The sequence below is a fragment of the Mandrillus leucophaeus genome, unplaced genomic scaffold (genome assembly GCF_000951045.1).
Source record: "Mandrillus leucophaeus isolate KB7577 unplaced genomic scaffold, Mleu.le_1.0 Scaffold4, whole genome shotgun sequence".
In the NCBI taxonomy this organism is placed as follows: Eukaryota; Metazoa; Chordata; class Mammalia; order Primates; family Cercopithecidae; genus Mandrillus; species Mandrillus leucophaeus.
Genome location: NW_012104253.1, coordinates 9496483 through 9524393, shown reverse-complemented (window position 1 = coordinate 9524393; position 27911 = coordinate 9496483). Strand labels below are relative to the sequence as shown.

Genomic DNA, 27911 nt, shown 5'->3' with positions numbered 1-27911 from the left:
TTTTTTTTTTTTTTTTTTTCTTTTGAGACGGAGTCTCGCTCTGTCGCCAGGCTGGAGTGCAGTGGCAGGACCTGGGCTCACTGCTATGGGCTCACTGCAATCTCCGCCTCCCAGGTTCAAGTGATTCTCCTGCGTAAGGCTCCTGAGTAGCTGGTATTACAGGGGCCTGTCACCACACCCAGCTAATTTTTGTTATTTTTAGTAGAGACGGGGTTTCACCATGTTGGCCAGGATGGTCTGGATCTCTTGACCTCGTGATCGGTCTGCCTTGGCCTCCCATAGTACTGGGATTAGGGGCGTGAGCCACCGTACCCGGCCTGCTTCCTATTTTAACAGATGAAGTAGTGGAATGACTTCCAGCAAGTAAGTAGCCAGTAAGTGAACAACTGAGATTTGAACCCAGGTAGTCTGGCTTTGAGGCTGGTGTGCTCAATCGTTACTGTGCTAAAATTTTGATAATATATTTACTATGAATTGGCTTAAAGTTTCACCTGAAGATAGCATATTCATGGGCAAAATTAGGAAGTAGGATACTCCTGGCAGACCTATGTATTAAAAAAATAGTTTCTTAAATGTCAAGCACTGTGAGCATGTCATACCTTTAAGTCCCCAGTCATACATATAAGGCTTTCTGGAAATAATTCTTTATGAGAAGGATAGCATCTCAGTGTGGGGGTAGGCACTGGCCTCTACTGGCAGTGGAAATTTGTGGGCTGGTACAACTTCAGCCCCTCTGGTTGTCCTCTTGCAATCTGTCAAGACTAGCCAGGCTGCTTGCTGCATCAGCAGGTTTACCTGACTTTTGACTTTTTATTTATTTATTTATTTATTTATTTATTTATTTTTTTGAGGCAGAGTTTCGCTCTTGTCGCCCAGGCTGGAGGGCAATGGCGCAATCTCGGCTCACTGCCACCTCTGCCTCCTGGGTTTAAGCGATTCTTCTGCCTCCGCCTCCCGAGTAGCTGGGTTACAGGCGTATCACCCCACACCCAGATAATTTTTGTACTTTCAGTAGAGATGGGGTTTCACCATGTTGGCTAGGCTGGTCCCAAACTCCTGACCTGCCTCGGCCTCCCAGAGTGCTGGGATTACAGGCATGAGCCACTGTGCCCTGCCGGTTTATCTGATTTTTATCAATTTCAGTTTTTATTTTTAAAATAAGTAGTACATCCATATTGTTCATTTATCAGAAAGCCTATAAAAGATACACAGTGGAAAAAGACCTCCCTCACACCTGTCCTAGTGTCACAAATAGGTGACCACTGTTTCCTTCTCATTCTTCAAAATGTTTATGTGTATACAAGCCAAGACATACTCTCTGTGTTCCTTGTTTAGAAAAATGCCAGCATGCCGTACATATTTACTCCACCTTGTGTTTTTCACTTAATGTATCCAGAGGACATGTTTATAGTAATACATACAGAGCTCCTTACTGTTTTTTTTCAACCTCCTTAATATATTATTGCAGGTATATCCATACCATAATTTACCAATTCTTTTTGATGGACATTTAGACTTTAAGTCTTTTGGAATTAAATGTTGATCCATTTGGAATCGATTTAATATATAGGGTGAGGTATGGATCCAAATTAATTTTTTTGTCCAGGTGGCTGCACAGTCATTTATTGAGCAGTTCACTTCTGGACTCTGTGTCCGTTCTAATGGTCTATTCATGCTTCAGTTGCTGGTTTGTTTTAAATCCAGAGACATAAAATCTTGTAAGGGATATTGTTTCACACTTTGTTTGGATCACTAGAAATCTTAGAGCCAATATTTCAGCCCATGTTAAGCAACAGTATAGTACCATGTGGTATGCATTTTCTATGGGCTAATTTTTATTTTCCCTTAGCCCTGATTATTTCCACAATTTGGTTTATTTTTTGTAGAACAAGCCAGGATTTAAATATACCTTTAAGACTCTCTGTTTGCAAGTAACAGAAACCAACCTGAACTAGTGCAACCAAAAAGAGAGAATTTATCATAATGATGTAGGTGCTTCCCACAAAAGCCGAGAATAGGAATACAGCCACATCTTAGCAAAAACTAGAACCAGTCATTGGAAAGCTTCCAGGAACCCAAAAGGTGCCCTCCTCTGTGCCCCTCGTCTGTGATTGTTTTCTATGTATCTCTACTAACTTGTTCTGTCTGCTTTTCCATCTACATGGGAGAATATAGCCACTCCCATATTGGACTGGGCTGTCAGCTCAGTGGGGAGTCCAAGCCCAAACAAGGAAGGTGGGGCAGCAACCCTGCAAGGCCAGACAGCTGATTACATACAGGAGAACTACACAAAGAAAAACTATATTGAGGGTAATGGCAGCCAGATTTCTCCCTGTTGGAGAAGGGAGTTACAAGTACAGAGATAAGAAAAGCAAGAAGTTTGTGTGATTGGATTGGAATTGGAGATATTCGTGTAAAATCATGGTTCTTAATACATGTAGATATAAAAATAAATATAAATGTAAAAGTGTGTATGTATACATTTTGTGTGTGAGAGATTTTGAAATGTATATTTGGTCTTTGACCTCATTTTCTGGTGTACAACTCCTAAATTCCTTACAAACACCAAAGTGATGTCTTTTGTGTGCTGGTGAGTTGGCTGGTGGCTGGGAGCCCCTAGGTAGTTTTAGGATGGGGTTGGTCATCAGAAAGACCAAGGCAGGCTCAGAGGGTTGGACCTTCAGCCTATCCCCAACTTCTTGGAGAGGAGAAGGGTTGAAGGTCAAGTTATCAGCAGTGGCCAACAGTTTAATCAGTCATGCCTTATCTAATGAAGCCTGTATAAAAACCCATAAGGACAGGGTTGGAGAGCTTCTAGATAGCTGAACACCAGGAGGTTCCTGGGAGGGTGGTGCACCCAGGGAAGGCATGAAAGGTTTGAGCGCCTTCTCCCATACCTCATCCTATTTATCTTTTCTTCTATATTGTCTGTAATACCCTTTGTAAACATAAGTGTCTCGCTGAGTTCAGTGAGTTGCTCTAGCAAATTAATCTAACCCAAGAGGGGGTCATGGGAACAACAACTTGAAGCCTGTCAGAAGTTCTGGAGGCCCAGACTTGGGACTGGTCAGTGGCCAGAGACAGAGTGGGGCAGTTGTTGGGGGTGTCTTGGGGAGTGAGCCTCAACCTGTAGGATCTGATGCTATCTCCAGGTTAGAAGGGAATTGGAGGACACCCAGTTGGTGTCTGCTACAGAATCGATTGCTTGCTTGGTGTGTGGGGAAACACCCCCCGACATTTGGTCACTGAAGTCTTCTTTGTTAATTGTTGAGGGTGAGGGAATAGGGTGTGTAATTTTTCCACAGTCAGATATATACACACACACACATACACACACACACGTCTATCAATGTATGTACATATATTTCCTAGGCCTAACCAGTGGGAAGGCCTTGGTGCAGCAACACCACATTAGCCAAAAGAACACCTAACACCTAGCTCTAAACACCATTCTCCATGAAAAGGAAACAGGGCTCTTTAGAGAAATGACTGATTTTAGGATTGGGCCAGACAAAGTACAGTATGAGACTGGAACATCTTGTGCTAGAAAGTGTGAAAATGCTCAAGAAATGGTGGAGACAGTTCAAAAGGACAAAGCAATCAGCTTGAAGAGGCTCCTGTTGGCCAAATCTAGGACAATTCGAACATCAAAATCATAATAGCAGGAGATTATATCCCATGGGTTCAAATGGAATTCATGAGTCCACACTTCTTTAAAAAATAAATGGCAATAAAGAGCTCCTCTTTAGAATATAATTCAATAATACATTTTGAAAAAAGAATGGAATTGTAACCCAGTCATAGGTTCAGTAGCCCACTGCTTGCAGAGCACCATTAACAAGAGTGAGGTCTGCTATAAAGAAAGTGACTTTTTATTCCAAAGCTTAACATAGGGGGAAACATGCAGGTTCCTGCCTTGAGGGTACTGATTTGCTTTTGGGGCAGAAAGCAGGGGCTTTGAAGATGGGACTTGGCATGAATGGCATGCAGGGGAGGGGGCAAGCAGGTGAGGGTCTATATGACTCTCCTTGGAGCTTTATCTGCTGGGTGTTTGAGCTGGCACCATTGTAGGCAGAACTAGACTGTAAAGTGGCCATTGTCTGAGATGCTTTCCAAGTGGGACAGAGTTTCCTAGCGGGCATACTTTAGGTTGTAAATTGACTGTTGTCTCTCTAGGCAGTGTCCTGGTAGGAGAGATTTCTGGCTCAGAAGCTTCTAAGTAAGCACATGGTTAGATAAGCTTGCCCTGTAGGGAGTGTGTGGTGAAGGGAAGGTAAAGATTATAATTGCATTTCTAAGGAACTAAGTAGAAAGTGGAGAAAAGGGGAAAAAGAGACAAGAAAAAAATTTTTTTTAAACACAATTATCTTTCTCTTAGAAAAATGGGGGTACTTAGTTACAGAATTGGAAAATCACCATTTGGCAATCATCAGACAAGAAATATCAATGTTTGCTAAATCTAGTGGGGAAAAGTTGAATGAGGAATGAGATACTTACATAGGTTCAAAGCGTCTCCCCATGAAATTCTTATTTAAAAAACAAGAACTTTACAAAAAAGGAATCTAGTAGATATCATCTTATTCATATGACCAAAAAAAAAAAAATTAGCATTAATCAGGCTGCCCTTTGACCCATTTATCAGTTGCTGAAAGCCACACAGCACTCTAGTTACTGACCAGTTGCCTCCCCAGTTGTTCCTACCGATAGGATTTTCAACTTTAGGATCATGACTATTTAACAGTTGATTTTCATCCCAATTGTTCCTATAGACAGAATCTCTAACATTAAAATCATAAGGTGTTTATTTAAGGATCAGTTAAGATGTTTTTCAGACCCTGAATTCCACAAGCAGTTTGAAGTGCAGGATCAGCGTGAGAAGACAGCTTCCTCATCTCCTGCCCTATGACTTCAACCTGTACTGTTCAACCAGGGAACGATCTCTGCCCTGCGGCCCACTCCAAAACCCTAAAAAACCCTACCCCAAACTCCTTAGGGAGATGGATTTGAGGTTCCCTCCTGTCTCCTTGTTCTGTGACCCAATGATTAAACCTCTCTGCTGCAGCCTGGTGTCTCCACATGTTGACTTGCCGAATGCACTGGGCACTGGACCAATTATGGTTACAACCTTATCAAGTGCTGACAAGGGTATAGTACAGCTGGAACTCACATACGTTGCTAATGGGAATGCAGATGCTGTAACCACTGTGGAAAACAGTTTGGCGGTTTCTTATCAAGTTAAGATATACTTTCCATATAACCTAGTATATTGTCTCTCTGGAGAACCCTGATACTCATATATATACACACATATACGTAGATCTACATCTATGTATATACATATATGTATACACATGCATGTAGATGTAGATCTACATGTATACACGTATACATAGATGTAGAGCTACATGTATATACATATATGTAGATGTACATGTATATATGTAGATATACATATATACATGTGTGTGTGGATGTACACATAGACACTTGTGTGTGATATACACATACATGTGTATGTGTGGATATACACATGAACGTGTATGGATATACATATATACATGTCTACATAGATATACAATATTTGTGTATATACATATACATACATGTATATAGATATATGAGTGTGTTTGTATGTGTATGAAAGTGAATTTATTAGGGAGAATTGGTTCCATGTTCACAAAGATGAAGTCCCACAGGCAAGCTGGAAAATGAGAGAAGCCCTCAATAGTGTAACTCAGTCCAAGTGTGAAAGCCTCAGAACCAGGGAAGCCAACACTTACAGCCCCCATTCTGAGGCTGAAGGTCCGAGAGTCCCTGGGAGGCTGCTAGTGTAAGTCCCAGAGCCCAAAGGTGGAAGAACCTGGAGTCTGATGTCCAAGGATGAGAGGAAGAAAAGTCTTCTTGCTCCAGAAGCGTGAGAGAGCACAAAAGGAAAGCCAAGCAAGCTGAATGTCCCTTTTCTCCCACCTGCTTTATTCTAGGCACATCCTAATGTGATTGGATGGTGCCCACCCACATTGAGGGCTGGTCTTTCTCTTTCAGTCCACTGACTGACATGCCAGTCTCCTCTGGAAACAACTCATGGACACACCATGAGTTGTGGACACACCCAGAAACAGTGTGTCACCAGTCACCTAGGCATTCCCAATCCAGTGAAGTTGATGACTAATATTAACCATCACACCTAGCATTCCTCCTCCTAGACATTTACCTAAAAGAAATGAAGCCAAAAATTGAAAACAACCCCAGTATCTATCAGTTGGCAAATGGAAAAGAACTTGTGGTGCATCCATGTAATGGGACACTATGCAGCAGCTTTAATTAGAAAGACTGTATGATATAGTTTGGATGTTTGTCCCCTCCCAATCTCATGTTGAAATGTGATTCCCAGTGTTGGAGGTGGGGCTTGGTGGGAGGTGATTGGATCATGAGGGTGGGTTCCTCATGAATGGTTTACCCATTCCCTGGGTGATGAGTGAGTTCTCAGTTGGTTCATGTGAAATCTGGTTGTTTAAAAGAGTTTGGGACCTCCCCCTTCTCCCTCTCTTGTTCCCACTCTCACCATGTGATACAGTGGCTTCCCTTCACCTTCTGCACTGATCGAAAGCTCTCTGAGGCCTCACCAGAAGCCCACTAGATGCTGGCATCATGCTTGTACACCCTGCAGAACTGTGATCCAGTTAAACCTTTTTCTTTTTTTTTTTTTTTCTTTTTTATTATACTTTAAGTTCTGGGGTACATGTGCACAACGTGCAGGTTTGTTACATATGTATACTTGTGCCATGTTGGTGTGCTGCACCCATCAACTCGTCAGCACCCATCAGCTCATCATTTACATCAGGTATAACTCCCAATGCCATCCCTCCCCACTCCCAACCTTTTTCTTTATAAATTACCCAGCCTCAAGTATTTCTTTTTAGCAAGGCAAAAATGGACTAATACAAAAGATCAGTACTAAGGAGTGGGCATTACTATAAGGACAGTTGAAATTGTAGAAGTACCTTTGGAGCTGGGTAACAAGCAGAGGTTGGAAGAGTTTGGAAGGCTCAGAAGAAGACAGAAAGATGAGGCAAAGTTTGGAACTTCGTAGAGACTGGTAAAGTGGTTATGACCAAAATGCTGATAGAGATACGGACAGTGAAGGCCAGGCTGAGGAGGTCTCAGATGGAAATGAGGAAGTTATTGGGAATTGGAGTGAAGGTGTTCTATGTTACATCCTAGCAAAGAGCTTGGTTGCATTGTGTCCACATCCTAGGAATCTGTGGAAGGTGGAAATTAAGAGTGGTGACTTAGGTTACTTGGCAGAAGAAATTTCTAAGCAGCAAAGCATCCAAGAAGTGGTGTGACTGCTTCTAACAACCTACTATCATATATGGGAGCAAAGAAATGACTTAAGTTGGAACTTAGATTTAAAAGGAAACCAGAGTGTAAAAGTTTGGGAAATGTGCAGCCTGGCCATGTGGTAAAGAAGGAAAAAGTGTTTTTAGCAGACGAATCTAACCACTTGCTAGAGAGATTTGCATGAATAAAAGGGAGCCAAGTGCTAATATCCAAGACAATGGGGAAAAGGCCTCGGCAGCCTTCCAAAAATCTTCGAGGCAGCCCTTTCAAATGCCCAGAGGCCTAGGAGGAAGGAATGGTTTCAGGGGCCAGGCCCAAGACACTTCTGCCCAGCACAGCCTCAGGACGCTACTCCTGGTATCCTGGCCACTCCAGCTACAGCTGTAGCTCAAGGGGCTCCAGGTATAGCTTGGGTTATTGCTTTGGAGAGCAGAAGCCACCATAAGCCTTGATGGCTTCCACGTGGTGTTAAACCAGCAGGTGGACAGAATGCAGGAGTGAAGGAGGCTCGGCAACTTCCACCTAGATGCCAGAAGATGTATGAGAAAGCCTGCGTGTGCCCAGGTGAAAGCCTGCTGCAGGGCCAGAGCCCTCATGGAAAGCCTCTAATAAGGAAGCACCAAAGGGAAATGTGGAGTTGGAGCCTGAACATGGAGTACCCCCCAGGGAACTGCCTAGTGGAACTGTGGGAAGTAGGCTGTTGCCCTCCAGACCCCAGAGTGGTAGAGGCACCAGCAGCTTACAAACTCAGTGTGGAAAAGCTGCAGGCACTCAACTCCAATCCATGAGAGCAGCCATGGGGGCTGCACCCTGCAAAGCCACAGGGTAGAACTGCCCAAAGCCTTGAGAGTTTACTCCTTGTGCCCGTGTGCCCTGAATGTGGGACACAGAGTCAAAGGAGATTATTTTGAAGCTTTAAGATTTAATGACTTCCCTGCTGGGTTTTAGACTTGCATGGGGCCTGTAGCCCCTTTCTTTTAGCGGAGTTCTCTTTTCTGGAATGGGAGTATTTACCCAGCATCTGGGTACCACCATTGTATCTTGGAAGTAAATAACTTGGTTTTTATTTCAAAGACTCATAGGTGAAAGAATGGCTTTCCAGATGAGACTTGGGTCTAGGGACTTTTGAGTTAATGCTGGAACAAGTAAGACTTTGGGGAGCTATTGCAAAGGCATGATTGTATTTTTAAATGTAAGAAGGACATGAGACTATGGGGCTTAGGGGTGGAATGATATAGTTTGGATGTATGTCCTCTCCAAATCTCATGCTGAAATGTAATCTGCATGTTGGAGGTGGGGCCTGGTAGGAGGTGATTGGATCATGGAGGTGGATCCTTCACAAACGGTTTAGCACCATCCCTTTGGTGATGACTGAGTTCTTAGTTCACATGAGATCTGGTTGTATAAAAGAGTTGAAGACATCCCTCTTCTCCCTCTCTTTATTCTGCTGTTACCGTGTGATACACTGGCTCCCTCGTCATCTCCCACCATGGCTGAAAGCTCCCTGAGGCCTCACCAGAGCCAAGCAGATGCTGATGCCATGTTTGTACAGCCTCCAGATCTGTGAGCCAGTTAAACCTCTTTCCTTTATGTATTGCCCAGCCTCGGGTATTTCTTTATAACGATGCAAAATGGACTAACATACTGTGCCTTATAAGTACAGCTCTTCTTCTTAAGCAAACAATAAATTCAGCCTTTTCATTCAAATACTAAGGGGTGCCGTCTTCCTTGGACAGTTGTCAGTGCCTGCTAACATCCCAAACTAGCAAGGCCTCACCCACCCTGATCAGCTTTAAGGGAATACTTCCCCCAAGAGAGTTCCTTTCCTGGGGGAATTCTGAGGGTCACCTGTTAAAATATTTTTTCTGATTTGTTCAATATACATTGAGCACTTCCTTTGTGTGAGAAATTATTTTAGGAGCTAGAGCTACAAAGTTGAAAAAATAAGATGTGGTCCGTATGTTCATAGAATTCACAGTACAGCAGGAACAAAATGACAGTATCAATAAAGTTTGATGATTGCTACGATAGCAAATGCACATGGATGGATATGGGGCCACAAAATTAGGGGACTCTAACGTAGTCCATAGGGTCAAGGAAGATCTTCCTAAGAATCTACCTGTAGCACTGAGACCTACAGTACTAGTAGCCAGGTAAAGGGCACAGAGTGTTCTGGGTAGAAGGAACAGCATGCCCAAAGTCCAAAAGCAAGGAAGTCTGACTTGTTCAAAGAACTGAAAAAGAAGTCCAGTATTTACCCAACACAGCGCAAGAGATAAGAGAGAGACAGGAAAACGTCACCAAAACACAAAGGAACTCGTATCATGGTAAGGATTTGCTGTTTCATCTGAAAAGCCATTGAAAGGTGTTCAAGCAAAAGGTAGAATGATCAGATTTACATTTTTGCAAGTTAATTCCAGCCACTGTAGAAAATAGAGGAGAAAAAAATTGAGGTGTGTGTTTGCAATAGTGTAAAACAGCGATCCCCAACCTTTTTGGTACCGGGGACCACTTTGTGGAAGACAGTTTTTTTACAGGGGAGGGGAGTGTGGTTTCGAGATGAAACTGTTCCACCTCAGATCATGAAGTATTAGAGTCTCATAAGGGGCGTGCAACCTCAATCCCTCACATGTGCAGTTCACCATAGGGTTCACGCTCCTAGGAGAACTAATGCCGCTGCTGGTCTGACAGGAAGTGGAGCTCAGGTAGTGTGATGTTATTAATACTGAATGTCAACTTGATTGGATTGAAGGAGGCAAAGTATTGATCCTGGTTGTGTCTGTGAGGGTGTTGCCAAAGGAGATTAACATTTGAGTCAGTGGGCTGGGAAAGGCAGACCCACCCTTAATCTGGGTGGGCACCATCTAATCAGCTGCCAGCATGGCCAGAATATAAAAGCAGGCAGAAAAACGTGAGAAGGCTAGACTGGCTTTGCCTCCCCGCTTGTATCTTTCTCCCATGATGGATGCTTCCTGCCCTTAAACATCGGACTCCAAGTTCTTGAGCTTTGGGACTCAGACTGGCTTCCTTGCTCCTCAGCTTGCAGATAGCCTATTGTGGGACCTTCTAATCATGTGTTAATACTAGTGTGTATATATGTATATATATAGATATATATATATATCCTATTAGTTCTGTCCCTCTAAAGAACCCTGACTAATACAGGTAGTAATGTTTGCTCATTTGCCACTCAGCTCCTGCTGTACTCAGTTTTGAACGGACCATGGACTGGTACTGGTCAATGACCTAGAAGTGGGGGACTCCCGGTGCAAAAGATGTAGTAGCAGCTTTGAGGACAGTCTTAATGGGAGAGAGAAATATCTGAATCAGAGACATTTGGGCAGTAAAAGTGTGAATGGTTTACTCTCTTTTGTTTTTCTGAGATGGATTCTCACTCTGTCACCCAGGCTGGAGTGCAGTGGTGCGATCTCGGCTCACTGCAAGCTCTGCCTCCCGAGTTCAAGTGATTCTCCTGCCCCAGCCTCCCAAGTAGCTGGGACTATAGGTGCCCGCCACCACGCCCAGCTAATTTTCTGTATTTTTAGTAGAGATGGGGTTTCACCGTGTTAGCCAGGATGGTCTTGATCTCCTGACCTCGTGATCCACCTGCCTCAGCCTCCCAAAGTGCTGGGATTACAGGCATGAGCCGGGGCACCCGACCTACTCTCCTTTTTTATAGTTGTGGTTGTAAGGCCCCCAAGACTTTATCTTCTAGAAAGTAGAAGATGCAACTAGGGTACAACATTGCCACGCATTAGAGCTTGGAAATCTGACCAAGGGCCTTCTTCATCATAATTAAGATTAACAGTCTTGCCCGGGCACTGTGGCTCATGTCTGCAATCCCAGTACTTTGGGAGGCCGGAGTGGGCAGATCACTTGAGGTCAGGAGTTCGAGACCAGCCTGGCCAACATGGTGAAACCCTGAATCTACTAAAAATGCTTGTTTTTTGTGCTACCTTACCTGCAACTTAACCTTCCTGTGCATCTCTGCCTTACACATCTTTTACTAGAGGGTTGTTCACAAAAGTTTGAAACTTGTGTGTATGCAGTAAAGGACACATTTTATCATCAGTTTGGTTGCTCTTTGATTATCTGCAGGTACAAAATGATCCGAAACATTAGGAGATACCCCGTTATTTCTATTAACCATAAGGAAAAAGAGTTCATTATAAGATATATTTTATCTTTGTAAATTATCATTAATCTTTCAAGATTGGCCAAGGCAAGCAGGTAATTACCAAGCTTCCACCTTACCTGGTCACTGGCTAACCTGGACTTTGCATTGTCTCATACCCTTTCTGAAAGGCTGCCTGCCTTCCTGGTTTGCAAAATATAAAACTCAACCCACAGTCCCTATATAACCTTTTCCCGCTCACCTTTCAGAATGAACATTTGAACCTATGTTTACCATTTTAAGGTTAACTTCAATTTTGACACTTCCTATAGCATCTACTCAGCCAAACTGTCCTCAACCAAAATCTCTTTGATGAGTCTACAGTTGAGAAAACTACTCAGGAGAGGGAGAGTGCCATGGCTTCACTTCAGCTGCCTCTGGGTGGGATACTGACTCACCCTTGTTCATTGTAGATTCTAGTATCTAAGTGTCTGTCAAAGTCATTCTGCTCATCCCATGGCTGGATCATTTGGCCACTTTCTGAGTCACATTAAACACATTATGTTTAATTCAAAAGAAAGATTCTTTTTGAATATTTAATTATTCTTGTTCCAGTAATTCATTCCTTCATTCTTTAACAAACATCTTTGGAGCACTGGTCATGCTCTAAGACTGCCCAGGAGACTGGGAACATAATGGAGCATAAGCCCTAGTGTGTCCAGTGGGAGGGTAGGATGTTATGACCCCTAGTTTACCTCTGTCCCCTGCCCTCCCACTGGACTGTGAGCTTCCCAGGGTCACACATTTGGACTTATTCTCCATTGTGACTCCAGTCTCTCAGAGAATCTTAGGCACAAGTTACAAAGGCTTTTTTCTAAGGGTTAATGATCTTAAAATCAGTAAACCAGTTTTTTTTCGTGATCTCTGGTAGTTTGCTTAATATAAAGAAATCTAGTTATATAACTTTCCTAAAGGTTATCTATTTAAAAAAATCAGCAAAAATGACTTAGTTTTTGAGATAAATAATAGTAGTGATGCAGTAATGATAAATAACATGGAGAGAGCATTTTTTTTCCTTTAGAGATGGGGTCTAACTGTGTGGCCCGGGCTGGAGTGCAGTGCTTATTCACAGGCATGATAATCGTGTACTACAGCCTCGAACTTCTGGACTCAAGCAATCCTCCTGCTTCAGCCTCCTGAGTAGCTGGGACTATAGGTGCATGCCACCACACCCAGCAGATAGGGCACTTTTTATGTGCCATATATTGTATCAACAGATGGATCGCAATCACTTGATCATTTCTTCTCCTGAATCTCTTATCTTGGTTAAAAGTGCTGCCCAAGTCCAGTTCGTGGCTCAGTATGGTGCATCCCACGGGTGAATTTGAACTCTCTCTTGTGATTCTGTTTCCTCCTCTTTGTACTGTTATTGCCTGGTTCTGGTCCTCTGTTTCTCCATTTTCCGTCTCTCGAACCTGCAGTCCTAACCTGCTACCATCCACCCTCTCCTTTGTTGCAAGCAAAGGCTATTGCCCCAGGTGACTGCTCTACTGTCCCTGCCCTGTATCAAACCTCTCAATGGCTCCCCAGTGTCTGCAGACTTTTTACTCTCGAGTTCAAAGTTTTCAGATGCTGGTTCCTGCTTATGTAACTTCTTGCATTGCTAAGAAGTTAGCCTTCTAACACCTTATTAAGATTTAGCCGCATCGGGCGGCACTGTTTCCTACACACGACGAAATTTTGCACCTTCATGCAGTTGTTCATGCTTTCCCCCTTGCCCACAATGCCCTTCCTCTTTCTGTGCCCTAGAAATCCTGCCATTCTTCAGTGTTTATCTCAACTGGTCTCCTCCTTTGGGAGGTTGCCCCTTTCTGTGACCTGATACCATACTTGCTCCAGACCCCACTCCCTGCAGCAGAAAGAATTTCTTCCTTCTCTCTGCTTCCAAGACACACTACATATACTTTTATTCTAACACTTATCACAGGGTATAGTTCTTCTTGAGTATCCATTTCATCTACCAGACAAAAGTTCCTTGAAAGTTCTCTTAGTTCAGAAAATGAAATCTGGCCTGTGCTAGGCACAACTGCTGTAAACAAATGACCTGGTCCTTCAAGGAAACGGAAGGCCCTTTCCTTGCCTTCCAATGGTGGTCAGCCTGGGATAAATGGGAGCACCACTGGCCTCTCCTTGCCCTTTCCCCTGCATTTCCATTTTCCTGCCCATCTCGCTAACACTTTCCAAACATCCTTCCCCCACTCATCGCTTAATTGTATCCCACTCCAATGATTATGGTTTTCGGTAAAGCAGAGTAACTCTTTTACACTCTAAAACCTTGGCTTTTCTGAGTCAGCATAAAGTCAGCAGATCATCAAACGTCAGCCTGGACTAGGGGCTGCCCTCAGACTGCTCACCTAGGAGCTGTTGAGGGCAGCATCCTCATGTTAATTATATGTATATCCCTTAGAGTCTAGCAAAAGGCTCTGAGCATGACATCACTTACAAAACTTCTGAATTCATTATGAAAGTCCGTAAAGACAAAAGCTGGAGCTATCCAATTCAAAGTACTTACAGTAGATGGAGCTATCTATTTCACTGTGGTCCACTCTTGTATTTCATGTATCATGCAAAATTATTAACATTCTGGCAATTAATCAGGTCATGCTTTTTGAAGAAGCATATTAAAAACTATGAGACTTGCCCTGTTTTTTCCTGTAAGCTATAAGTTGCTAGAAAATGTTATTAAAGTGTTTCCCTAAATATTGTATTGTTATTAAAAGCAATTGATATAAGTAATTGAAGACATTAGAAGCCAGAGATACAATGAAATCTTCAAGACCTCAATAGATGAACCATGCAAAGGACATTTATATTTCCTGTAAGGGCAGCCAACTTATAAATACAGAGGTCAACCCTCCTACTTGTCATCTTTAAAAAGGCAAAAAAAAAAAAAAAAAGGTTATTATTTTGCAAATGTATTTCTAAAATATATTTTCTAAATTAACCAAAAATCTACGTGCCCAAATCTGATAAAGTTCTGTTGAAACTGTTAACATTCATAGTAATGATAATTGCTAGTCTTTTGGAAATCAACTTGGTAGGAAAAATAAAGATAATCCTTCTTTTGAACTGCTCTGTTTTTGTTAAGAAATAATGTAAAAGGAAAAAGTCAAATTCATGAGGTCATTTGTTACAGCCTTTTTTATTGTAAAATATTCAAACAACTGAAATAATAAATATTAAGTGACTAAGTAAAATATAATATTAGAATCATTTGACATCCTGTAGCCATTAGAATATGTATGCAATCTATCTAGAGATATGGAAAAATGCTTCTGACTGAGCTCCCTCAGTCGGACCCCTCAGTCGGACTCCCTCAGTTCAGTTGGACCGAACTCAGAATATAATCATGTATCTATTCTCTGTTAGACTTTCTAAAAATTATACATAGATAAAACAAGGATTGAATTAAATGGAAAAATTAAAATTGTGTGTGTATATATATATATGTTAAGTGATTACTAGTGAATTTTTTTTCTTTAAAATATTTTTGTTGTTATAATGTTTTGGCAGTTAAAAAATTTAGAATATTTACTTCATCCTTTTCAGTTTCCTTGCTAGATGGAAGCAGGTAAAAATTTGTTGAGATTCAGAATTTTGCATCTAATCAGAAATAATAGAATTGTCATTGGTTTTGAATTGCTCTGCTATTTTTCCATCAGTAATACATATATTTCTGTCCTCAATTTGGTATAAATTAAACACCAGACTACAAGATCTTTAAAAAGAGGGAAACAATATCTTATTCATATGTTTCCCCCAGATCCAACACAGTGCTTGGCACATAGTAGACACTGAATACCACTTCTCCATAATCTATATTAAGTGACCAAGTGGCTAAATAAATTCCTAAAGAAGCTCTCACCTTGTGGCTGTGAAGTTCATGGATTTCATGCTGATTTACCAGACATAAAATAAGCTATTGAGAGTCTCCATGTGCATGGGGCATTCAGTGAGTGTCTTTTGAATGAATGACCACTTGATGTAGTCATAGAAATTGGTTCTAATGTAGGACAGGAGAGATGAAATATCTCTCAGTCTAATTTATATGTAGTAAAGAATAAGTTTCTGAGATTACGGGGCAACAAAAAGGTCAGGGTTCGATAGTTCCTTTCCCAGTGTTTCTGACCTTGGGAGATTAGATGTGGGAAAATGGCAAAGACCAAAGGAATATGTGTACAGTCATTTCAACAGCAAGATTCATGAGTAGGACACATCATTTTCACTCAACATCTTATTGGTCAGAACCTAGTCACATGGCCACACTGAGCTGCAAGAAACACTGGGAAATAGTCTTTGCAGGAGACTAGGGCTGAGCTAAATATCTAGCATAGTTCACAAGATACAACTAGTAATCTGCCATCACAGGATATTTTTAAACTTTTTATTATGGAAAATTTCAAGTATACAAAAAAAAGGTATAATGAACTTTAGTTTATCCATCACAAGTCTTCAACCATTACCAACATTTGCCAATCCTGTTTCCTCTCTCCCCCATCTTCACTTTCCCACCCACTATATTTTTTTCCTGGGTTTCTTTAGTTGTTGTGAAATATACATAACATAAAATTTGGATTATTTTTAGCATGCCAGCTTACCCATGAATACGTCAAAATGCATCTCTGATAATCCCTTTTTTGCTTTATCATCTGCCATTTTCACACATAAAGTTAATAATTCATTAATATCATCTAATTTCTAGTCTATATTAAAATTTATCCGTATGTCTAAATAAATGTCTTTTTATAGTTATTCAAATCAGGGGCCAAAGTCCATAAATTACATTTGGTTCTGTCTTTTAAAGTTGTTTATTTTTTATTTTTTAGAAATGGGGTCTTCACTATTTTGCCCAGGCTGGTCTCAAACTTTCCATCTCAATCTCCTGAGTAGCTGGGATCACAAGTGCCTGCCACCACACTTGGCTGGTTATTATGTCTTAGAAGTCTCTTTTGCTTTGTAACATCTCCTCCCATCCACTTTAAAGAATATTATCAATGTATTAGAGACAGCAGACCATATTTTGGGAACAATGTTCCACAGTAAATTTTAAACTTTGATTGAATTAGGTCTTCAGGAAACATCTTTATATTTCTAGAATGATCTGGTCAAAGGGCATCAACACCTCCATGGTGCCTGCTCACCGCACTGACAAGTGGACAAGTTTATCAAGTAGAATGCCACCAGTTGGTATTTTCATATTGCGTCCTTCACAGCTTGGTGAACACCAGGTGGCTGGTGTCTGAAATTGTATGCTAATTTTGCATGTGTAAGTTGTACCTCACTTTATAATTTGTCAATTTAAAAATGTGTAAAGTAACTTACATTTCTTTAGTTGCCATTGTAGCCCTTGTATTTATTTATGATTTATACTTTCTCTTAGGTGACTTGACTGTTCATATCCTCGCACTAGGAAAAGCTGGACCCCTCTAACCCTTTAGATAACTCTTTAGTAACTTCCTATTATAGTCATGACTCTCTCTGTCTCTCTCTTTTGAAATTAAACTTAGAAAAAAAAATAGACTTTTTTTTTTTTTTTTGAGATGAGGTCTCGCTCTGTAGCCCAGGCTGGAGTGCAGTGGTGCGATCTCGGCTCACTGCAACCTTCTGCCTCCCAGGTTCAAGCGATTCTCCTACCTCAGCCTCCCAAGTAGCTGGGATTACAGGTGCCTGCCACCATGCCTGGCTAAGTTTTGTAGTTTTAGTAGAGATGGGGTTTCACCATGTTGGCCAGGCTGGTCTCGAACTCCTGACCTCAGGTGATCTGCCCACCTTGGCCTCCCAAAGTGCTGGGATTATAGGCATGAGCCATCGCACCCGGCCTGACTTCATTTTTTAGAACAGTTTCAGTTTACAAAAAATTGAGCACAAAGTACAGAGAGTTCCAATATGCTCCCCGACCCCACTCACAGTTCGCCTGTTACTAACATCTAGCATTAGTGTGGAACATTTGTTACAATTGATGAATCAGTATTGATATGTTATTAACTAAAGTCCATAGATATTATTAACTAAAGTCCATAATTTTTATTAGGATTCAATCTTGGTGTTGCATGGTTCTAGGGGTTGTGACAATGCATAATGACATGTATCTGCCATGACAGTTTCATACAGAATAGTTTTTACTGCCCTAAAAATTCTCTACGCTCCGCCTATTCATTCTTCCCTGGTGAACCTTGGCAACCACTGATTTTTTTAGTCTTGCCTTTTTTTCAGTCTTGCCTTTTTTTTAGTATTGCCTTTTCCTTTTTTAAAAACAATTTTTTTAAGAGATAGGGTGTCGCTCTGTTACCCAGGCTAGAGTGCAGTGGCAGTATCACAGTTCCCTGCAGCCTCAAACTCCTGGGCTCAAATGATCCTCCCACCTTGGCCTCCCAAAGCACTGGGATTATAGGTGACAGCCACTGCGCCTGGCCATGGTTTTGCCTTTTCCAGAATATCATATAGTTGGAATGAGACAATACGTAGCCTTTTCAGACTGGCTTTTTACATTTAGCAGTATGCATTTAAGGTTCCTTCCTGTATTTTCATGGCCTGATAGTTCATTTATTTCTATTGCTGATAATATTTTATTGCATGAGTGTACCATAGTTTGCTTATCTATTCAACTATCAAAGGACATCTTGGTTGCTTTCAAATTTGGCAATTAAATAAAGCCGCTAAAAACATTCAAGTACACATTTTTGTGTGGACATCAGTTTTCAATTCATTTGGGAAAATGCCAGGAGCATGATTGTGAGATCATATGGTGAGTATGTTTAGTTTTGTAAGAAATTACCAAACTGGTTTCCAAGTGGTTGTACTATTTTGCATTCCTACCAGCAATAAATCAGAGTTTCTGTTGCTCCACATCCCCAACAAGATTTGGTGATGTCAGCGTTTTGGATTTTAGCCATTCCACTAGGTGCATAGTGGTATCTCATTGTTGTTTTGAATTGACAAGTCACTGTGGATATATAATGTTGGACATCTTTTCATGTCCTTATTGTTCATTTGCAGATCTTTGTTAGTGTCTCTTCAGATCTTTTTCCTGCTTTTTATTGGGTTGTTGTTTTCCTACTGAGTTTGAGAGCTCTTTGTATATTTTGGATATAAGTCCTTTATCCGGTTTTTCTCAAATACCTTCTCCTAGTCTGTGGCCTGTCTTTTCATCGATCTCTTAACAGTGTCTTTCACAGTTAAACTTTTTATTTTGAGATAATTGTAAATTTACATGTAGTTGTAAGTAATAATACAGAGACACTCTGTGTACCCTTTACTCACTTTTCCCCAAAGGTAACATTTTATAAAACTATCGTGCAGTATCGCAATGCAGTATCACAATTGACATTGATGCAATAAAAATGGAGAACATTTCCATCATCACAATGCCAGGGGTTGGTTTGTTTATTCCATTTATATAATTAAATGCTATAAATTCCCCCTCCCCCAAAATTAAATAAATGAAAGGATATGGGGCTGCTTGTAAAATGGCAGGAAGAGGTGGAGGACCAGATTTGAGATTCTAACGCTTGAATAACAATACCCAAATCTGATGAGAAAATGCCTGTAGCATTCAGCTCTGCCAAGCCCTCTGGACCCCGAGAAAGACAGAAAGGTGAGCTTTCCAGCACTTGTCTTTGTAGAACTTTTGCTACAAAACTGCAGAATCCAAAATAAAGCAGACAGCCATCTGAATGTGAATACCAGATGGTTTATATCCATGAGTTCACCCGCGAGACAAAGCAGAGGAACACAATCCGATTACAAAGGATGCTGGATTTGGAAGAAGAATTTTCAGCATGAAAACCTCTCAGCATCAGCCCTTTGTAAACCAAAAATATTTTTGGTTTACGCAAATTCTTTAGGAATTAGAAAGTCTGGTAGACTTTCATGTAAGCCCTGTTGGTTAATGCCAGAGAACAGGGCCACCCTGGGGCTGCAAGGCAGGTGGGGAAATACAGTTCTGTAGTTCTGCCCTCTGAATGGACTTCCTCCTAGGCCAGGGCACTCTTAACATTTTACCCAAAATACTGGTTCATGAGGGGAAGTTGGGGTCCGACATGCCTCATTATACTTCTCCAGCATTAACATCAACACAGACCTTAAATCTGATTGGAAACGTGTTCAATCTATTCTCCAACAAACATTTACAACCATTCTCCAGGAAGCCTGCTAACGTGAAGGCTTCATCTGCATGATAAAACTTTGGTCTCTATTGATAACTCTTTCAACCAATTCCCGATTAGGAAAACTTTAAATTTACCTATAACCTGGAAGCCCCTCACCTTCGAGTTGTCCCACCTTTCTTGATCAAACTAAAGTGTTTCTTAAATATATTTGTTTATTTTAGTTTAGTTTAATTTTTTATTTTTCGAGATGGAGTATTGCTCTATTGCCCGGGCAGGAGTACAGTGGCGCCATCTCAGCTCACTGCAACCTCTGCCTCCTGGGTTCAAGCAATTCTCCTGCCTCAGCCTCCCAAGTAGCTGGGATTACAGGCGCCCGCCACCATGCCCAGCTAACTTAAATGTATTTGATTGAAGTCTCATGTCTCCCTAAAGTCTATAAAACCAAGCTGCACCCTGACCGCCTTGGGCACATGTTCTCAGGATCTCCTAAGTGCTGTGTCATGGGCCAAGGTCATTTCTATTTGGCTCAGAATAAATCTCTTTAAATATTTTACAAAGTTTGACTGTTTTTGTTGATACCTTCCTCTGAGGTGATAATCAAGATGTCTGTTGAGTTATAGTGGAAAGTTAGATTTTTAGGGACAGAGAGATCAGGGTTAAAATTTAGACCTTGTAACCTATTGCCTACGGGTAGCCTTGGACAAGACGTTCATCAGCCTCCATTTCTTCATCTGTAAAATTGGGGTAGTAATCTGTCTTCAGGGTTATCACAAAGATTGAAGAATAAAATGAACATCACAGATCTGATGAATGTTCTGGTTTCTAACACTTAATAAATGGTCATTCTATCAGGAAAATAATGAGGTAATTCCATTTCCCAAGATGAATGAGAGACCGGAGCTACTATCTGCTTCTCCACTATTCATTCTCTCCTTCCATTTTATTAACAGAGAGCCTTTTTGTTTCTTAGTGGGAGAACTTAAAGAACTGCATTTCCCTACGTCCCTCACGGCCCAAGGGGTGACCCTGTTCTCTAGCGCTGGCCAATGGGACTCATATGAAGATCTACCAACTTTCTATTTTATATTCTTCTTGTAGCTTCCCTGCCACAGGAATGTGGGGCTGGGGTGCAGAAGCTGTCTTTGGATCAGAAGAGAACGTGAGGAGGAAAGCAGAAGACGGAAGTCAGAAGAACTTGAGACACTGGTGACACGAGTCCCCAGGACCTTCAATCAACTGTTGGAGGAAATTAAAGTTGGCAGGGGCCCACATTCCCCTGATCCTACCTCCTTGGCCTCCTAAACTGATGGGATTATAGGTGTGAGCCACAGTGCCCAGCCAGGAGGAGGTTTTCATTACTTTGGGAGGCCATGGCGGGAGGATTGCTTGAGCCCAGAAGTTCGACACCAGCCTGGGCAACATAGTGAGACCCTGTCTCTACAAATTATAAAGAAAAAAATTAGCTGGGTGTGGTGGTCCAAGCCTGCGGTCCCAGCTACTTATGAGGCTGAGGTGGGAAGATCACTTAAGCCTGGGAGCTTGAGGCTGCAGTGAGCCATGATCATGCAATTTCACTCCAGCCTTGGCAACAGAGACCTTGTCTCCAAATAAATAAATAAGAAAATTAAGCCCTATGTGGAGAAGCCAGTGTAGTCAGGTTTCTGTAACTTGCAGTTGAATGTCACCCCTGACTGAGGTAGAGACTATGTCTCCCAGGCCCACAGATCCAGGGATGACCTGGCTGTTAATAATAACTTTAAAATACAAATAATATAATGTGCAGGAGTGGGAGGGCAGCCTGGACTTTTATCCCATGTACCACACAGACAAGAAAAGTGAGCATTTATTTCTTGATGGATTTAGAAAAACCAACTATTTTCCCATAGCATCTGTGTGATGGGGTGTCCATCCCTGGTGTGAGGTACAAAGCACCTGTCTCCTTGGTCCTTGGAGTGCAGTGCCGGTTCTCATTCCACATGCTGCACACAGGAGGACGTTTAGGGATTCCCTCCCTCACCAATTTGTGTCCAGGGCTCCCAAGTGTTTGAAATGTGGGGAGAAGCCTAATTTGGTTCAGTACTGTCTGGTGCCTTGATGATGCTGGAAGATGCCAGCTGACTGAAGCCAGGCATTCGCCTGCATCCACTGTGGAATTGGGAAGAGTATCCTGTATTCCAAGAAGCCACAGACCCTAGGCAGTGTCTTTGCCTAGCAGGAGTAATTTCTCTAGTGGTAGACTGGCCTGCTTGCCAGAGCTGTGGTCAGTGAAGGAGGCTCACAGCTGAACTGGTTAAGGCTATTTGGGATAAAGTTCCTGTGAATCATTAGCCACTTTCAAGGGCATTTGGTAAGTCAAATGAGGTGGGAAGGGGCCTGTTGCTAGCCAACTCAAGAGTGGCTGTAGTGAGAATGCCTCTTCCTTTGCATCCTCCTCCCCATATTCAATACCACCATCATCACCACCATCACTATTATTACAATCATCATCACTATCACTATCACCATCATCATCGCTATCATCATCACCACCACCATCACAATGATCACAATCATCATTATCACTATCATCACCATCACCATCATCACCATCATTACCATATCACTATCACCATCATCATCATCACTATAATCACCATCACCTCCACCATCATCACAATTATTATCACCATCATCACCATCATCATCATCACTATCATCACCACCATCATCACCATCACTATCACTATCATCACTATCACCACCACCATCACAATGATCACAATCATCACTATCACTGTCATCACCATCACCAACATCATCACCATCATTACCATATTACTATCATCACCATCATCATCATCATCACTATAATCACCATCACCTCCACCATCATCATGATTATCATCACCATCATGATCACCATCATCACTATCATCACCATCATTATCACCATCATCACTGTCATCATCACTATCACCACCATCATTCCTATCATCACCATTACCACCATTACCATCCTCATCACTATCATCACCATCATCACTATCGTCATCCCCATCATTATCATATCATCACTGCCATCATTCCATCATTACCATCTTCATCACTATCATTGCTATCATCCCTATCATCATCACTATCATCACCATCGTCATCACTGTCATTACCATCATCATGGTCAAATGACCTTTCTTGGTCCAGTTGTACCATCAGTAAAATCAGGAATATCACATGCCTCTATAACCTTAAAGGGATATTATCAAAACAAAATTAGACCACATATTTGCAAGTGTCTCATATCCTTTGATAGAAAACTTGGAATTATCAGAAAATAGACCAATAAGCTGAGATAGAAGTTTAGATAAGTAGTGACTTGTCCATAATACATAATTAACAATTATTCTGATTGTCTTAAAACAAAAACAAAGATTAGTCTTTCCCTTTAGAAGGAAGAAAGTACAGGTGGTTCAAGGCAATGCCACTTAAAATGTGGTCTCTGGGCTGCTGTGGGTCCCTGGGCTTCTACAAGATAAGTTCAGAAATTGAGATTGGTGCAGTGGCACTGAGCCAGGCATGGTGGCTCACTCCTGTAATCCCAGCACTTTGGGAGGCTGAGGTGGGAGGATTGCTTGAGTCCACAAGATCAAGACCAAACATAGTGAGACCCTGTCTCTACAAAAAAATTTTAAAAATAGCCAGGCGTGGCTGGGCGCGGTGGCTCACGCCTGTAATCCCAGCACTTTGGGAAGCTGAGGCGGGCAGATCACTAGAGCAGGAGATTGAGACCATCCTGGCTAACACGGTGAAACCCTGTCTCTACTAAAAATACAAAAAACTAGCCAGGCGTGGTGGCGAGCACCTGTAGTCCCAGTTACTCGGGAGGCTGAGGCAGGAGAATGGCGTGAACCCAGGAGGTGGAGCTTGCAGTGAGCCCAGATTGTGCCACTGCACTCCAGCCTGGGGGACAGAGCGAGACTCCATCTCAAAAAAAAAAAAAAAAAAGTAGCCAGACGTGCCTGTAGTCTCAGCTACTCTGGAGGCTGAGGTGGGAGAATCACTTGAGCCCAGGAGGTCAAGCCTGCAGTGAGCCGTAATTGCACCATTGCAATCCAGCCTGGGCAACAGAGCGAGATTGTCACAAAAAAGAAAAAAAAAATGGAAAGGAAAGGAAACCAAGCATTTAGACCCTTTTAGGGGACGTTAAGGGTATCATTTCACGTACACTGAACCTAAAAATAAAGATTTGGGACTCATATTTTTATGTCATTTTTTAATTTCAAAATTTTCAGGTAAATTTTGTTGTATTTTACAAAGTGTTGGTCTGTGACAGATTGGAAACACTTTTTTTTTTTTTTAAGCCCTTCATTGCATAGTTTAGGGAGTCCTGTTTTAGAGTTTCTCCTTGTGGGCTTTGAATTTTCTAGACAAACAGTACCATGTCTAGCTTTTCTAGACAGCCAGTGAATGCCTGGCTTCAGTGAGCTGGCATCATCCGGCATTGGCAAGGCGCTAGACAGGACTGAACCAAATCAGACTTTTCCCCATTCTATCTAACTATACTTTCGTACCCATTAACCATCCTCACTTCCTCCCCTCCTCCATTCATCTCCCCAACCTCTGGTAACCATCATTCTACTGTCTATCTCCGTAAGTTCAATTGTTTTTAATTTTAAGAAACTCTGTCCCCAGATGGTCATGGTTCCAATAGAGTCCTAGCCAAGTTCTGTCTTCGGATGGAGAGTCCTTTGCAAGCATCACCTGGGATCCTCCCAGAGTCTCCAAGGACTGAGCTAATACTTTTTAGCAAAGAATTCCACACAAAATGGCACCAAAGTGATTTGAAAGCCAACTTTCCCCATCCCATACTCCCACCCCAAAATACACAACTTACCTATAAGGATTGGGCAAACAACTATACTCAGCCTCTAGTTTTTTCTGTGGTCACCACAAATGGGCCAATCTTTAGCCCAGGCAGGATAGATGACTTCACATAAGGTTCTTACTCTGTGGGTGCAGGCAGCCCCTCTGCATGCATTGCACCAAGGCTTCATGTCCCATTACGGCAGTTGGGCCAGGGAGGATTGCACTGTGGATACATGTTGTCTGTCTGGAAAATTCAAGGCTACACAGGCGTTTCCAGGGTTATGGCCCTGGCACCAAAAAAGTCTGCAAATGATGAAAATTGGATTGGGGAGGGGATGGAATTCTAAGAAAAGGTAATTGGAGCTTTAGGACTTAAGAGGGAATGAAAGGATGATGCTGTTCTAATTCCATGAACCTTAGTGCTTACGCTATGTATTGGGTATTTTTATAGACAGTAGCTCGTTTCGGTCCTCGCAGGGGGACTATTTCTTTTAAGCTTTAATCTCTAGATGTTTAATTTGGTTACTTAAATTTTTTAAATGTGTATGGGTACTAGTAAGTGTATATATTTATGGGGTACATGAGATATTTTGACACAGGCATATAATGTATAATAATCACCTCAGGGTAAATGGGGTATCCATCCCCTCAAGCATTTTTTTTAATGTTATGAACCTTCCAATTATACTCTTTCAGTTATTTTAAAATATACAATAAATTATTGTAGTCATCCTGTTGTGCTATCAAATACTAGATCTTATTCATTCTATCTAACTATATATTTGTACCCATTAACCATCCCCAAGCCCTCCACTATTACACTTCCCAGCCTCTGGTAGCCATCTTTCTGGTCTTTATCTCCATGAGTTCAATTGTTTTGATTTTTAGCCGCCACAAATAAGTGAGAACATGAGAAGTTTGTCTTTCCGTGCCTGGATTATTTCACATAATGTCCTCCAATTCCATCCATGTTGTTGCAAATGATAGGATCTCATTCTTTTTTTATGGTAGAATAGTTTTACATTGTGCATTATGTACCACATTTCCTTTATCCATTCATCTGTTGATGGACACTTAGGTTGCCTCCAAATCTTGGCTGTTGTGAACAGTGCTGTAATAAACATGGGAGTGCAGAGATCTCTTCAGTATACTGATTTATATTCTTTTAGGTATATACTTGGGAGTGGGATTGCTGGATCATATGGTAGCTCTATTGTTAGGTTTATTTTTTATTTTTTTAATTTTTTTTGAGACAGTCTCACTCTGTTGCCTAGGCTGGAGTGCAATGGCTCAATCTTGGCTCACTGTGACCTCCGCCTCCCAGGTTCAAGTGATTCTCCTACCTTAGCCTCCTGAGTGGCTGGGATTACAGGTGTGTGCCACCACACTTGGCTAACTTTTGTATTTTTAGTAGAGACAGGTTTTCATTGTCTGTCTTCGTTGGCCAGGCTGGATCAAGTGATCCACCCGCCTCGGCCTCTCAAAGTGCTGGGATTACAGGCGTGAGCCACCATGCCCGGTCCTATTGTTAGTTTTTTGAGGAACCTCCAAACCATTCTCCATAGTGGTTATACTAATTTACATTCTCACCAACAGCATACAAGGGTTCCATCTTCTCTGTATCCTCACCCATGTTCCTTATTGCCTGTCTTTTGGATTAAAGCCATTTTAACTGGGGTGAGATGTTATCTCATTGTAGTTTTCATTTGCATTTTTCTGATGATCACTGACATTGAGGACCTTTTCATATGCCTGTTTGCCATTTTTTTTTTTTTCCAGAAATGTCTATGGAGTTCTTTTGCCTAGGGGGACTGTTATGATTTGTATTCAGTGTTGAGGGAACTGAGGGCTGGGAATGTTGAGACTTTTCAGAGGTCCTAAAAGAATGAACCCCTGAGTCAGGGTGGCAAAGGAAGCTCCCCTGTCCAGTTTTCTTCCACATGGCAGGACACGGGCCTCAGACTGGAACCCTGGCAGTCATTTTTGCCCTGTGGGTCTCTCTGAGCCCTGCCCACCAGAAGCAGCTGCAGATCCCATGGCCCAGGTCACATTCTCTTGGGGGCCACTTCTGGGGACACAGAAGGAAGAATGGTGTGCCAGATAGATTCCAGTGGCCCCAAGTTCCTATTCCAACTCTGTCTGCACTGTCTTCATTCATTCCTTCCTTCCAGTCTCAATCTTCTCATGGATAGGATGCAACCACCCACCACAAAACTCACTGTGGGAGTCTTGTGATAGTGTAGTATGTTCATAGCCTAGCGCCTGGGAGAGTGCTCAGGAATGGGTAGCTGTGAGCCTGGCAGGTAGTGCACACCTGTAGCCCCAGCTACTCAGGAGGCTGAGGCAGGAGGTTCCCTTGAGCTAGGGAGTTGAAGGCTGCAATGAGCTATGATCATGCCATTACACTCCAGCCTGAGCAATAGGGTGAGGCATTGTCTCAAAAAAAAAAAAAAGAAAAGAAAAAAGAAGAAAGAAAAAAGAAAAAGAAATGGTAGTTGCTCAGGGTGAACTCCCTCAGAGGATGGATTTGATCTCATCCCCATTTCTAAGCCCCGGACCCCCTGCAGGCCTTCCATACAGGTATGTATAAGGAACAAGCTGCCCACATCTGGCCCAACCCCTGACAACCAGGACTTAGGCAAATGTCACCAAGGCTGCTGGATGCCTGCTCCCAACCAACAGCCCTTCTCACTTGTAATTCATTTAGCAGAGGTTGGAGCTGAAGGAGTGCCCAGGCTGGGAACGGAGGAAGGACGTGCTCGGGAGAAGGTGAAGATGGGAGAGAAGCAAGATCTATGTGTTTGGACCAAGGACACATTTCCTTACTCCATAGCAACTGTGGTCAGTGGCTTAGCTCGGACAAGGAGATGAGAGCCCATGTGTTGTGAGGGTTCTTCTGGGAACTCTGAGAAGGCAGGGGCCGCCCACTGCTGCCTCTCTTCCATTCTGCAGCAGGGAATATGGATGTGTGGTCTGGATGTACAGACACCATTTTGGACCATAAAGACAAGGACGATTGTCTAAGGATGGCACAGCCAGAGCACTGGGAGTGGCGAGAAGGACAGGGGAGCTGCTGTGCCAAGCAGGACTGTCTGTCTCTTAAGATAAAAATAAAATTTATTGGTATTTAAACCATTGCTTTTTTGGGCTGTCACATGTCACTGAAATTAATCTGAAACGTGGAAGCAATTAGTGGAAACAAAATAGCACCCCATCTTCACACTTTGAGCTTTTTATGGCATAACCACTCCCTCCAAAGTAATATACCACCAAGTTGAAATATGATTATGCTCAGCTGTTTACAGGCTTTGGCAATTTCAGTACAGGATTTATCTTCCTGTCATGCAGCCTGCCATTCCCTTTTTAATGTGGCCAGATCGTCCGATGTATTTTCTCCCCGTATTTTCTCTTTTTCTCCATTCAAGCAGGGTGAAGGCTCTGTACAT

General features: G+C 42.1%; 1 long non-coding RNA gene across 1 annotated transcript; it reads left to right on the top strand.

Annotated features, from left to right (window-relative positions):
- Positions 1-27602, top strand: LOC105547914. The gene is made up of 2 exons (XR_001007312.1): positions 1-363; positions 27173-27602. It is a non-coding gene; the product is annotated as an uncharacterized LOC105547914 (long non-coding RNA).
- Positions 27603-27911: the final 309 nt, after the last annotated feature.